The sequence below is a fragment of the Pezoporus flaviventris genome, unplaced genomic scaffold (assembly GCF_033815535.1).
Source record: "Pezoporus flaviventris isolate CSIRO_AGI_PZ_B2104156 unplaced genomic scaffold, CSIRO_AGI_Pfla_v1 ptg000007l, whole genome shotgun sequence".
In the NCBI taxonomy this organism is placed as follows: Eukaryota; Metazoa; Chordata; class Aves; order Psittaciformes; family Psittacidae; genus Pezoporus; species Pezoporus flaviventris.
The window spans coordinates 47,703,708-47,718,999 of NW_026892555.1; the positions used below are offsets into that span (position 1 = coordinate 47,703,708).

At 39.7% G+C, this 15,292-nt stretch overlaps 1 protein-coding gene across 10 annotated transcripts in view; it reads left to right on the top strand.

Moving 5' to 3' along the window:
* TMEM241 (transmembrane protein 241) overlaps positions 1 to 15,292 on the top strand; it is a 56,761-nt gene that overhangs the window by 35,031 nt on the left and 6,438 nt on the right. The window lies entirely within an intron of this gene.

Here is a 15,292-nt window from a genome sequence, read left to right on the forward strand (position 1 = left end):
CATAATTTTTCTTCAGCAACATACTAGTTACTTATGGATTAATATTCCTGTATCATGTTTAGTGTTATCCCAATAAACTTTGTAGTAGGGAATTCATCTTGTTTTCAATACGAACCTATTGAGGTAGCTTGTTATGAAAAGAAAGAATAACTAAGAAGGTCAGCGGATACTGTATTCTCTCCTTCGTCCTCTCTTATCTGAAGAAATGAAGTTGGATAACTGAAACCAAGTTTCATTGAGTTTTACACGGTTTTTCTTATGGCTGGGAGAAAATTCAGGTTAATGTGATCAGGAACATGCAACTCTTATATATGACCATCCCTTGTACTTTTATGTAACCTGCAGTGTATCCGAACAGTGTTGAAGGCTCCCTGATACATAAAAGCATTTCCTGACAGCTGCTTTGTTCCTTTGTTTGTTAACTTTAGAAGAGTTTGCCCCAGGTCACCCTATATTTAATAATGGCTGCCAGATACTGTGAAAGTAATTTTGCACAAGCATGTGAAAGAGTATCTTATCCACGGGTCCCATGTACCCAACTGTAGCCACCTGCACTTACACCCCAGCGGTTTTAGTCTTCTCCCAAAATATATAATGGCTATTCAGAATGCCTCCAGTAGTCTTTGATTTTGTATTTTGTGTCTGTGTATCTGCTTCTTTGGTCCCCACGGTGTTTTGAAGAGTATGGGTAGACTAGATCCATCTTCATGTCAGCACAAAAAATGGATGATACCCCTCTTAAAGACTGGAAAAGTACTGATGGTTTCTATTAAAGCGGAAATTATCTTTTTCCTGCTTCTCATAAAAGGGAGAGGCCACAACTATGAGTCTTCTGGGGCGCTCCTAGCCTGGTAATACTCACTGCATCTCTCTTCACAGATAGCAGTTCACATGAGAATTTTATCTGCTTTAATTCCAGGGGCAAACCAAGCAAGAGAAATGTATGTTTTTACACATTTTTGCAGTCTTAAAGCTTCTGCTAAAGCATGTGCTCCCATTTGTATACCTCTTAATTCCTCTGTCACTGCTGCTTAGCATGTAAGTACTATAAAATGTTTTAGTCCAGAATGTCAGCTCATTAGTTCTGCTGAGAGTTATTTACTTGCAGAAATAAGTGCTACTCTAAAATGAGTCCTGCCATTGGTATCTTCTGGAGCAAATGGCTCTCCTTGTTCACCTCTGCCCTGATGGGAAAGGGTTCTGGATTTTAAAAAATCTGTTTCAAATTTGTATATCATAACCAGAATAAGAATGTGTTTGGTTATCTGGCACTTGCTCACTCGGTTATACTGTAGACTTGAAGTGGCGTCATCTTCGCATGCTGCTGTGCTGTGCTCAGGCAAAAGTGACAGTGAGATTCTTGGCTGAAAAATCACATTGCTTTCTTGGCTTGAACCTCATAAAGCTTTATGCAGAAATGTCATAAACTCCCACTGGAGTTCCATAAACACTGTGTTTTCATTCAGCAAAGATCCTGCACTGTGTGCAAGGCTGTCTCAAGACAGCTCACCCGACCTGGAAAAACTGCAGCTGCAAGCTCAACCCCTGGGGGAGAGGGTAAACTGTGTGCTAGACCTGGGTGGACTCTGCTGGTAGGTGCTCTCTGTGGCACTACTGTGGTTTGAAGTGCATCTCAGAGAGGGAGTTTCCATGACCCTGAAGCTTCCAATTATGCCAAGAAGGGGGAGTTCATAAGAGTAGAAGTGAGCTTCTTCCATCTACACACCTTGTGTACTCTTATGCATGTGAATGTGCACACACATGCGTAAAGATAATTAAAAATGGTTAAAAATCCTTATCAGTTTGTGGTTGGTCATCACTGTATGAAATATGTACATTTAGTCTTGATTCCTGTGAGTCACCATGGGGACAATATATTGATAACTTGGGAAAGAAAATGGGTTTCTTAGCTCAGCTTGGCAAGCAGATAAGGCAATCAGTGTGCTCTTAACTGCATCTCAAGGGTCTAGAAAAAAGACCAGTTACTGAAACCCTAAAAGTATAGGTATTTGGGTAGTTTCCATGGAGACAGCTTGATAGTTACTTTGTAGCATCCAACACTAATTATACCATATAATTGTTGGGAAGACATCAGTCTCCATAACAACTCCACTGTGGGCGACATGACCACTGAGCTTTAAGTGGCACAGACTCCCAGAGGCACTAATGCAATTTAGGAAGCTGTCTTGTAAGAATAGCTGAGACTTGTTGGAGATTTTGAATCTCCAGGTAATGGAAAAAAATTAATACATGCCTTAAGAGGCATTGTATAGAGTTGAAGTGTATATCCATTGAAAATGGCAGCTACACAGCTTTTGAGCATGACATGGTCACACAAGTACATGAAGTTATGTGTTGTGACTTGGGGGTAGTGTCACAGCACAGTTTTCATCTGTGCCTTACACAGTAAATCCAGTCTCAGCAATGTCTAACAGATACTGATAGATTGAACCCTAAGATGCTCTGAATTAGTTTGTTTCCTTTTTTCCATCATGATATCCATGTGAAGTATGTCATGTACATTTGATATTGTCATTCTCTTGAACATAAAGCTAACTTCACTAACCCAGAGTATTGTCTTTGGAATTTGGAAGGTACTCTTTCACCCTTACCCTTGACAAACAGTCTCTATATACTTGGCAATAGAAAAATGAGTTTAAAAATCTAACAAGTCTGTCAAGTCCAACAGAATTTTGGATTGCAGAGGATGCAGGTTCATTGGTTCCTCTGCAGAATGGATTCCTAGTCTCCCATGTTTTTATTTGGTCTCATGGGGTTGCTTACAGAGGGGCTGGGAAGTGAATCTTAAGTGTGACAAAGAGAAGACAAAAGAATGAGAACTGTTTTGGAAAACATTTGCATTTCTGACATACAAGTGTAAATACCAAAATTATATGGAAGAACCGTGCACTATATAACACACTAATGTAGAAGGTTTCAAAGCTAGCTAATGCTAGGCTTCCAAAAATGAGCAAAAATAGCCACATTCTTCTCCCATACTGGTTCTCTATTCCTCTCAGGTTTGGGATCGCTAGCTGCCTTTTGATTCTTAGAAACCTCCATGGGTGAAATTTCTCCAGGCTGCCTCATGAATCTTGAGCTTCATCATTTACCTCTCTGATAGGCACTTGGTGTCACACTCCAGGTTGCTTTCTTTCTCATGTTAGTGAACTGCTGATGCCTGAAATGGGTCTCCCTGGCTTTCTTTTCCTTTCTCTCCCCAACTGAGAACCAATCCTTACAAAATCTCAAGAGCTCTCATTTCTTAACCCCACTCTGTACACCAGTTCAAGGACTAGATTTGACTTTCAATAAAAGTCGGCAAACAGCCATAGTGCTCTGGGGGATGCAGACTGCGTGGCTAATGTCCTGTCCCTGAAATATGCGGTGCTCGGAGAAATCACATAGGCTTCCAACAACCTCAGGAGATGACTGTGAGCTGGTTTTGTCCTATCCATGGCCAGCATGGAGAGGAAGAGGGCAGAGTCCAGCTTTTCTCTCCATGCATGTTCCTATGGGTGATTGTCCTAAGGGCACAGAAGGGAATGAGTCTTCTTGCAGAGGCTTCCCCACCCTATCTGAGGGAATGGGATGCCAAAGACTGTAATCAACTATAATCACTCCGTCACTGTCTTCCAGTGCAGGGGCCACTGAGGCCCACAGTGTGTAACCTCGTGACATTGCTCATAAAAGCCATCATTCAAAATGGATTAGTTCTGTTAATGCTTTAAAACACATTTTTTCAAGTATCATGTTTTGTAAGATTTCTGGTGGAATATTTTGACCTTTTGTAACAGTGAATGGTTAGACAGCTCTGGAAAGACTTTTGTTTTTGAATGGAAAAATAAAACCTTAAAGAATACCAATTCTTCCCTGCAGTCCTTAGCATAATAATAATAATAGCATGTCAATTTCTTTCCATGACATCATTGCTAAAACAGCATAAACACACAAGAGAATGGCAATGCAAGGACTGTGTCTCTGTTATTATTGTTGGGTTGTATGGAAAGGGGTCAGCAGGGAGATTTAGTTATCTGGGCTGGGAATTGTTTGTTTATGAATTAGGTTTTCCCAAAGGATTTGTGAGATGGGAAATACAATAGGAAATGAACTTTATACATGCACAGAAATACCAAAACTGTAAGTGTCACTGGGAAAAGAGGTTGATGGAAACTTGCTATTTTTGTTAACAGATTTTTAAAAAATACTTGATTATGCATCCTGAAGTTTCTTATGCTATTTTGATACTAGTGATATCCTCCATAGAGTTCTGAGTTAGTCATGACAGAAAACTTTTAATCTGATAATGCTGACAAGGAACATAAGCACTTCAGGTGTTTCTATAGATTTTAACAATGGGAAAATGCATTTTGCTGCTTTTCACTAAAATATTCCCCTTAAGCTAGGCATGCTCATTGGTTCTAACAATGTCTTGAACCCTTTCAGCAGCATTTGGGCTTTTTGTGTATAAGTAAAGCAGCATGTATATGTAGGATTTGTTCTCTTATAGTAGTTATACTGGGTGCAAAAAGAGGTTTGAAGACACGCTCAAAAAACCACACAGTTCTTGACTGACAGTGGCCTCAATCTGCAGTATTCAACCTGAGACCATTGGGTAATCTCGCATGGAAAGAGCAGTCACTGAGAATGTGTGCACTATCCTACTCAGCACCACACCTCTACAGCAAGGTACTCCAGATGCAATCAGTCTTGGCACAATGGGCCAGTCCCCATCTGGGTCATTTGTGCGACTTGTAGAGATGGCCTCAGAGTACACAGGTATCTGGGTGTTCAGCTCTCTGATGTCTATGTGGAAAAGTTCACTGTTGGCTTCTCAGGTTGCTGAGGGGATATAGAATCACGGGATGGTTTGGGTTGAAAAGGACCTTAAGCTCATCCAGTTCCAGTCTTCCTGCCATGGGTAGGGACACCTTGCACTAGACCAGATTGCTCAAGGTCCCATCCAGCCTGGCCTTGAACACTGCCAGGGATGGGATAGCCACAGCTTCCTTGAGCAGCCTCTTCCAGTGCTCGACCACTCTCGCAGTAGAATCATAGAATAGTTAGGGTTGGAAAGAACCTTAAGATCATCAAGTTCCAACCCCCTGCCATGGGCAGGGACACCTCACACTAAACCATGCCACTGAAGGCTTCATCCAACCTGGCCTTGAAAGTAAGGAACTTCTTCCTTATATCCAACCTAAAACTCCTCTGTTTAAGCTTAAACCCTTTATCCCTTGTCCTATCACTATAGTCCCTATTTCTGCTGTCAATCTTCTGGTCTGCCTTGGGAAGGTATTACAGGGCAGCAGCTAAGCACTTAAGCACTGGCTTGGGACTGAGTGTCCAACTGACTTTCAAAAAGACATTCAGTTCTTGTAACACATGGAAACACATTGATGTAGCCTGTAACATATCTGCCTTTGGTTCCATTTTTTGCCTTAGTTGCCTCACTGTTGATGTTCTCTTTCAGAAGTCACGTTTCCATGAACTATGTTCTTTTGCCCTTTGAGAGAGAACAAACTGACAGGGGATGAAAGTACCAGTGTGGTTAATATGGACTTTGGTAATAATTATGAAATGGTGCACATAAAGTAGCTAGCTGCTGAAAGAAGTTATCAGAGCCACTAAGTGGTGTATTCTTAAAATCATTGTCTTCCACTGCAGTGCCATTGTATTCTGTGTCTAGGAAAGTCAAGTCCATTTTCCTTGTGTTCATGGGCCCCAGCTGCCAGGAATTTTACACTTTGCCTGCAGGAACCAACTTTTTTATTCTCGTGGATGCCAGTGGAGCCACCACTGAGACACTGCTGTGGGAGATCATGGTCCACCTGTGAGGAGTTTGGAATTGCATCCTCTTCTGCCCTTAGTCAGAGGTCCTGATACTGCAAGGCAGTTATAGTAACAGTTCCTTCCTGATCTGGCTACTGGCCCACCCAATGGCATCTAGCACTTGGGAGGAAGATAGACATAAACAGATGGCTGAGCTCCGTCCTTCCCAAGGAGCCAGCTCCTTTTGTGCCAGATCCATGTAGCAAACTGTCAGTTTGGCCTGTTAAATTCATCACTGAAGTGTGACAATAAAAAGCAGGGTCATCTTATCAGAGTTATCTGTCTTCTCTCTCTCTTTACAGCAGTCCTCTATTTCATGATCCCATAAGGGTTAGATGAGCTGAAGAATAACTTGGAATGCCAGAAGGCTAGCTCTTGCTGATCTTAACAGAAGATGAAGTGTATTTTATTGTGGTATTTTACAGCGACAGAGTCTTAGAACAGCTGGCTGCTCCCCAGAAGTGAAAAACAGTACTTCTCAAATCAGATAGAAAAGATAATTCTTTAACACTGTATGCCCTATTACTGACCAATAAAATGCAGGGCATCAAACAGAAGGTAACACTGAGGCAATTGTCTGAGTGAAAGTAAAGAGAAGTGTGTATTTTTTTCAGGGCCAGATCTGCTCAAAAGATTTTAGTCTGGGTCACTAGTAATTTCAGTAAAAGCAGATATTATCCTTCTAGCACAGATGTGCAAAGATTAATAAACTGCATGCCATGGGATGTAAGTTTTATATCAACTAAGGTCAAGATGAAAATCCTTCCTTTTCTCTTATGTGTATATCAACTGCAGACATGCTGCATTAGAGGAGGATTGTATATTCATCTGAATTCTCTGCCACCAACCAATACGTGATTAAACAAACCCTCAGTCCACTCCAGTTGGTGTCTGTGATCTTAATAGGTAGAACACTGTTGTTATTGCTGTTGCAATACTTATTCCATTATACAAATACTTAATAATTCATAAAAGAAGAACAAGATGATGAATCACGTTGCCCTCTCAGCTTCTGAGCTCAGAAGTTTCTGGGGAGAGACTAAATGGCAGGAGTAGTTTAAGGTCTTTGCAGTTATAGGGCAGTATATAAGGAGGTTCCTCGACAGTCTGCAACAACAGAGGAAAAGTACAGTTAAGCATTGTAATGCATGAAGTATTTACAGGAAGCAGGAGGCGCTGGGTTTTAAGTTTGGTGTAACTTGGAATTACAAATATATTTCAGCTTTTGGTCAAATATACATCATGATATAAGCATCAACAGTCACTCTTGTAACAGCGAGAATGGACAAAGCCCTGCTTGGCAAAGTCAAAAAAAATCAAAGGTATTTGGCTTAAAGAAGCCTTCTCATATCCCTTGTTAAATGACTTTTGTTGTCCTTGCTTGACAAAGCTTCAGCTGCATGGATGGTGCCTCTCATTTGCAGAACTGACTTGAACAGATGCTATTAATCTGCTGTATGTATGTACACACACCTGTTTGAATCATGATTGATAGTATTTCCATATCAGCAAAGCATGCCTCAGGGAAAATGTACATGAATTGTGGAAGGTTTTCACTTTGTCTCCTTAGTACAGAACCAGAACACTGAGAATAATAACAGTATCTGGATTACATTTTCAGTGGTCACATTTAAGAGAAATATTTGAATATGAGCAGAGGTACTGTTAAAATTGAGCTCTGTACTATAACTACTCTACAGTTTATGGGCTGAAGACTGGTGGCACTTCACCAGCTACCTCACTAGTCGTAGGAAGGGGAAGTGTATGTTTTGGCCATTATCTCCAGTAGCAGAGGGCAAATGCTTCTTGTTTTGGCTTTCTCTTTGTTATGACAGAAAGTCTGATGTTTGTGTTTGAGTGAAGGTAGGGTGGGGTGGCTACTTGATGTTCAAAAAAGAAATACCTACCATAATTTTCAACCCAGTCTAGTATTTTACAAGAGGCAAAGAGTTTTTGTTTTCTTAAAAAGTCTCAGGATATCTTTTACTTTTTGTAGGAAAGCAAAATAAGTTATAATGTGCTCATAATAGCTCGCTCCTATCTCATCAGTGATGTATGTTTATTTCTGTGCTATATATAGTATGTGTTTATATATGAATGCATATATAGATATATGTTTATACATTAATAGATGTAGGCGCTTTTGAAAAGAGTCTTGTTCATGTCTGATCATTTTAAATACAACCATAATACTCTGTTTCTCGTAAGAGCATTTTCTTACACTAATTCTGTTAATTGCACTCAGTAACCCACATATCCTTCTTCAGTTTCTGTACTTAACTATTATAAGGTGTCTCTGCAACATAAAATAATTGCTGTGTCTTCCTTAGTCGTGGCTCTTGTAAGGTTTAAATTAAGAAAGAGACAGTGCAGAACCAAGGAAATTAAGGTACTGCCAAGAATCAGGAAGGCTATTCATTAGCTATACATGAAACCTTTGTATGTCTGAGAGCTGTAAGACAGGTGCCACATACCTTAAAAAGGTGTAGGCAGAGGATTCTGTAGAAGTGATGCAGAGGATTCTGTAGAAGTGATTCAGAAGCAAGAGAGAGATGGGCTTTTCTAAGCCCTTTCTGCATAGTAGGATGGGGCTGGGCACGCAGCTGGGTTCCAGAATGACGTAGCAGTCAGTTTATTCTCCCACAGCCAAACTGCTAACGAGATGCATACAGTGCAAGAACAATAGCTTGGCCACCTTTGTCTTACAAGGAATAAAAGAATTCAAAAATTCAGGTTGGACAACAATTCAGCAGATCTTTTGGCTGGGGTTAAAAAATGTTTAAAAATTGTTTGGGTTTAAAAAATAGTTACTGTAGCATATTAATCTGGAAGGATTATATGTTAGTCCTTGAAAATGTATTAATCTGATAAGACAAGGTGCTCAGTGACTGATACAACAACATTCTGCTTCAGCCTTGCACTTGCAGGATCGGTGTCTTAGTTGTATCAGTCTTCAGATCCTGAAAACAAGAAGAACAGAAGAAAAACAGCCCTGAGAAAAGTCTTCCTAAATGCAATAGAAAGTAGAGGATGTATTTCTAATTCTGTAAATACCAGAGCTGCATACGAGTATCTAGCCATAGAAATGCAGAGGATTATCTGCCCTCTAAATGCATACTTGGGATAACTAAGAAATCTATTTTCTTACAGCAATTGAAAAGATGAATATAGAAACACTCCTCTGTGATACAGAAATTACTGGTTTGGGTATTGATAAGATAAAAAACCTAAACAAAACACCACTTTAAAATACCTGATGATTTTGCTAGAGATAAGCATTCATACTGCTTCTGTCCTGAAACTTTTTAGAGGGCAAGTTGCCCATTGTGTTTGTCATTTGATCTGCCCCCTCCCTTTTTGTTTAGTATGTTTTAAATGCAACATGCAGATGATTTTAAGGTGGATCAGAAGTTAATTGTTATGAAAAACAAGTAGATTAATTTACACTGTATTTTATCATTATCATTAGGGATTTGACTGCTCAGGCATGTTTAAACACTGGCTGCTTTTGAGTCAATACAGGGAGCTAATTGTGTTCTTAAAGAACCCCTGGAATTTACAATCATTGTTTGAATAATGCTCAGAAAAATAAAGAGGAATAAAATATAAGGAAAGGGCAGGAGAGTGACCAAAACTTCATCTGAGAAAAATGTGCCTTAAGGAAGCTGGAGATCTGTGCAGACATTTAGGCAAATACATAATAAAGGATCTCAAAGAAATTTACAGCAGCTGGTAAAACTCCTGTGTGGCTGGATCTGAGCTGTGTGGATCATAAAGTTGCTGACTCTGGCACTGTTGCCATGGTGCCACCGTTGCCATGGTGCCAGCATCGCCAGGCTGTCCTTTAGGTAACAACGTGTGTATCTCTCAGAGGGTTAAAGGGTTTTTTTCCTTCAGGAGACCTGAGCAGAGTCCACCTGTGAGCAGTGTGCATGTAAGTACACTCACATGAACAAACTCATTGCACTGTCTACTGATTTTGTAGACTGACAGTCTCCAGTAAGTCTGTCAGGGAACGAAAACCCTTAGGGCATGTCTGCACTTTGGTTAGGCTGTTAGTGCAATGCAGTAGACATGCTCAAGTTAGCTTTAAACTGATGAGCAGAATTGAGAGCAAAACCTGTTTTGCTTTCCCCTTCCTCCGATGTATTTCACTTCAGATTGTTTCTCTTGTTTAGGCTCAGCTTTTCAGGCAGGATCATGGCATTGCTGTTTCCTTTGTGAAAAGCCATTATTTTGATGGTTCAAGGCTAAAGCTTAAATTTTTCCTTGTAAAAATCTGTGTCTCTGCTTGAAATCCTTCCTTGCCAGTAGATTTTTGGGTAGTGCTCCTTCAGGGGACTGCATTGTCACCTGAAGACGTTAGGTTAAACAGCATATTTTGTCTTGCCTTTTGATTGGTAATAACAGATCCTCAGAACAAAGTTGAAAACTTCCACAAGTCATTTCAATGTGTTGATTGATGCAGCCAAATCAATGTCTGAGGGAAGGAGGCTTTACAGAAGAGTCGGGTAGAGAAATTTTTCCTGCATTTCCTGGATTTCTTTTAACCAGAGATTGGCTTTGGCACTTTAAGCTTCTAGAAATGACACAGAAAACCTTCTCATTGCAATGGGCAGTATGTTGTAAAACTTCCAGAGAAGTTTTTCTTTCCATAGTAGATCATCCCCAAAGCTGACTTGAAGTTAAACAGTTAATGCTAGTTTGACTTTGGTCTGGTTCTGCCTGCAAGATTCATTCAGATACTGTGCAGGATGGAGGAGGCCTCCTGTGCGCAGTATCTGCAGCTGTTAATGGTGCTTTATTTTGATTGATGGCCATGGGAGAAAAATAGTATATTCTTTTTTTTCTTTTTTTTACATTTTCTTTGTATTTCGTTTTCTCCTGCCCTATTTGTAAGCAATCTGGTTGTACTTAGTACTTTAGTTCTAGTCCCATCCCATCTTTTCTTGTGAGGGAGGATGTGTACCACACTTGTTATCTTTAAAAGGGATTTTTGCTGCTGATTTGTGGCAGATTTCCAGTGACTGCACCAACCTTCCACAATCAGTGAGTTACTGGTGGTCATTGTTACTTCTTGTTCATTGCTGACTTTCTGCAGTTTGTGAAACTTCACAGTCAGCACCTACTCTACCATTCTAAGGATGTCTCATCATTAGAAGGAAGTCTCACCATTCTAAGGAAGTCTCATCAGTACATGCTGGACCACTTTAGTCAGGGTTTAGACATGGGAGATGCAAGCCCTTGGTGTGCTTCCATGTATTTGGCTGTTCCAGTCAATGCCTTGATCATCTATTTCTCTAGTTGCTGGATCTTTCTGAATCTTAGTATTCTTATTAAGGTGCAGAGAAGTTACCCTTCTGGCATCTTTGGTTGCCTTAAATTTGGATGTAGCAAAGCAGAGAACTAGGTAGAAATGGCCTGTGGTCCAGCTGAGATGAAAAATGTATGTAAACAAGGAGGAATGGTGTTAATAGCTTAGAAAATTCACGTGAATTTACAAATATGGAAGGTGGCATTGAAAGATTAACTGTTCCTTTTTGCCTGTTCTAAAGGGTTTTGTTTCATTTTTGCTAGATCTCCATACCTAACATGACATTTGTGTGCATGTATGTACAAATACTTACTCTCAAGTAAAGATAGGAGATACAACTCTGAAATCTGGGAAATCATTCCAGTGGCTCTCTTTCAAGAAATCAAAGAGTATGTGTTGTTACTGATGTTTGTCTGCTGTAATTTTTGCCTTTTTAGTACTACTGGATTATCTTGATGTGGCTGTTTTCAGTGGCACTAACAGTGATCCATTTCCCTGGCAATTTTTGATGATTGTCTTAGCAGCTGGTTGAAACATGCAGAAGAGGGACAAAACAAATATTATGTCTATAAAAAGCTTGACATTGCTTTAATTCCACCAGTAGAATGAAAACAAAGGTTACGTACATCAGAAGCTTTTTCCTGATGTTTTGAGAAGATGACCCAATGATAAATAGAATGATCTCTTTTGAACAGTGAGTGAACTTGATGAGCCATTTCAAAACACTGTCTTTGGAAAAAATACGCGTTTTTGTAAGGACAGAGGTTTTGGCAGTTTGGGGAAGCGAGGTTACAAGGATTGGCTCTGTGTACACAAACTAAGGAAAACTTCTGTAAAGTATTCTGTGTTCACTTACAGCAAGAGCTGACATTTAACTTTCTAGCAGTTTAACAGTGAATCACAGGAAGTATACTTTTTATACGGTATATACAAGTATAGTTGTACATTAACAAATCATGGTCATGTCTGGACTAAATCCTCCGTATCTTTCCATTCCAGATAGGAAGATTAAATCAGAATCTAAATTTTGAAAATGTCCTCATCCACATTCTTGGCTGTATAAACAACATGTTCCTGAACACCTCAGAAATGTTAGATATTCAAAATCTACAGCCAGCGTCAGCAGCTTGAAAATCTTTCTCTAAATAATTGTAAAGTTAGGGATGGAAGGGAAAATCTTTCTCTAAGGTAATTATAAAGTCAGGGATGGAAGGGATCAATTATAGCTTGGTCAAGAATGACATATTTATCTAGCCAGTGCTGGCTGGTTTGAATTGATCAAGAACTGACACCATATAAGCTATGGGATAACCACAATATGATCAGTGGAGAAAGCAAGGTAGCAAAGAATGCAGAGTCCTGCATATCTGTGTCTCCCAGGATCGAAGTTTCTGCTGTGTCAAGGACCAGGAGCCCTAAGGATCTCATCTCCTCTGTTCAAGCCAGATGTCAGATTTACCAGAATTTTCTCATGTTATGTGGCAAAGAAATGGATCTAACAGGGAAGCTGGCTCAGCAGTGATGTTGCCTGTTCTTAAAGTCATTCACAAAGAATTCTCCAAACAGTCTTTATTTTTTTTTGTTTATCTATAAAACTAAATTATTTTCTATTTTTTTGTTCTATTTAAAAAACCCTCAAACTTTTATGAAACAAATTTTGCTTTCTCTTCTGTATGTTTTTTTCTTGTCTGACCATAATGTGATTAGGAGAAAGGAGATCATTCATGTCAGGAGCTGTGTAGTGATCTGTCTGTCACAGTTCTTTGGGAGCTCTTTAAAGCTAGTGGTAATAGTGCCTTCCTCCACTCACAAGTCACTAAAGCAGATTTACAAATGCAGATGCATGAGAGCACATTCTTTCCTATGCCTCCTATTTGCCTGTACAAGGGTGATTTTATATGCTGGATTTGTCCCTACTGTCCAACAAGTTCTTCCCCACATTAGGATATTTCTACTTTATGAATCTCAGTCTGTTACCCAGCCCTTCAACAATGGCTTTTTTTTTTCTTGTTGCTGACAATTCAGCCTGTAGAGAAACAAACTCTGGACGTGTGGAATTGACACCGTCTTCTCTTTGGATACTAAAGTAGGGCACTGTGTTGTCCTTCAGAGCAGTTTGTTAAATGTAAATGACAATGTAAGTAGTGCTCAGGATGTTGTATGGCATCCAGGCCCGTCTTTGGTTCCCAGATGATGGAAATGCCAGAAGTTTTCACCTCTGGTTAGTTATCTTTGGTGATCATGAATTCTCTGATGCACAAACCCTAGGGCTTTCAAATGTCCGTGGTCATGAGGCACAGTGAGTTCATCCTCATCTGTTTCAGTGTTTCAGCGTGTCTTTCCTATCACTGAATCTCCTTAAAATATGTTGGTTTGTAACTCCTATTTAGAAACTGGAGCAGGAATCTCACAATCTTTGTTTCCCTCTTAAGGACCAGGTTGTAAGGTGATGAATGAGTCTGTTTCTCTGCTGTCCCACCCTTTCTAGGTGGATCCAACCCCACTTCTGAAACAAACTTGTAAAAGGGCTGCTGTTTTAAGACTCTTCTCTGTGACACAATCCAGCCACAGGGCTGGTTTGCCCTCTGTTTTCTCTCCTGGCTCTTGTTCACTCCCTGAACTAGACTATTTATATAAAGAAGTCCCATCTGTTCTATTTCATTATCTAACTATTCAGGCCCAATCTTTGTTCTGACTGCTCTGCAGCGTTTTCCCTGTGGTTGAAGTGATGCTGCACTAATCTTTGTTCTCCTTCCTGGTGAAGCTCCAAGCTCAGGCAGGCTATCTGCATTACCATAGAGCCGTTTCATCTAGAGTAAATTGTGGCAGACTGAAGAACTTCCACAAGTTGTGTCCTCTAGGGGTGGAGGAGATGAGCCCACTCTCCTCTTATGCACAGGTAAGTATCCATCACAAGGATGCACTTTATTTCCTTTGATGCTGATACACATTGTAAAGAGCTACAACTATTTGACTGAGATAACAAGCACAGTCTGAAATGCCACGATTTTTGTTTATAAAATTATTTGTAAATAACTCAGTGATCTGAACTATAGGAATGGTTGAGGCAAATAGGTGTTAATAAAGTGTTCCTTTAAATGGGTCTTGTTTGCACTGTCCAGTGGAGTGATGCATTACATTCAGAGTGATTTATTTTAGGAAACAGTATTTCTACCCTTTGTTTTTTTCATGCAACGAAGGGTTTGAAATGGTATCTCAGGAATCATTTGAGCTCGCATGAAGAAGTTTTGTTAAATGGTGCTACACTTGGATTTTTTTCCTGGTCACTGAAAGCTGCATCAGTTTTGTAGAAATGCTCACAGTAGGGATTTCTTTAAAAATAGCTTTTGCAGTACTGCCTGGTCACAGTTCCTTTAAGCAAGTAGGTAGGCAGAGTCTATGGAGCTGTTCCTGTTTCTAAAAGTGTTGGGCTCCAAGCATCCAGTCTGTATCTTTTGCTAGAATTAATGACTGTATTTCAAAATCTTGGGAACCTTTGTACAAAATACGCTGGTTATAGCTAGTTAAAATTTTCCTTTCCATGTCCTAGTTTTACAGATTCAGCACCAAAATATATTTGGAAATCATTAACTTCAGTTTGTCCTTTTACTTGCTTTCTTTTGTCTTGAAAGTTCATTCCTTTTCCTAAGGCATCTAAATGCCTAGGAGGACAACTGTGACCTTTGAAGTAAAGAAAGATTATGGCATTTAGCATGTTGTATTTTTGTTTTGTTTTTTTTTTTAAGAACATTCAGAACATCAGTGTAGGTGGTTTGTTTTAAAGTGAAACGTGCACTTAAAAAACACTTCAGAAAATGCTGAAATGTACTGTCAGGAAAGTAAGGAAAATTACCTTCTGACCTATGCCCCTAGACTTTAGATTCTTCCTCTGGAACAAATGATGTGGTTAGCTTCCTAGAAAACGTGCTGTCCATTTTAAAATGTATTCCTCATTTAGATAAACAATTAAAGGTGGGCATTTTAGCAATGTTCTTTCGTTTTGTTTTGTGGTGGGTTTTTTTCCTTACACACACTTACTTCATGTGCTCCTCCAACCCTCATTTTGTTTCTCTTTGGCACTGAGAGCCTCTTACATAATTTTTCAAAAACACAGCAGTGTTCTGCTGTAATAGCCCAAAAGGCTGC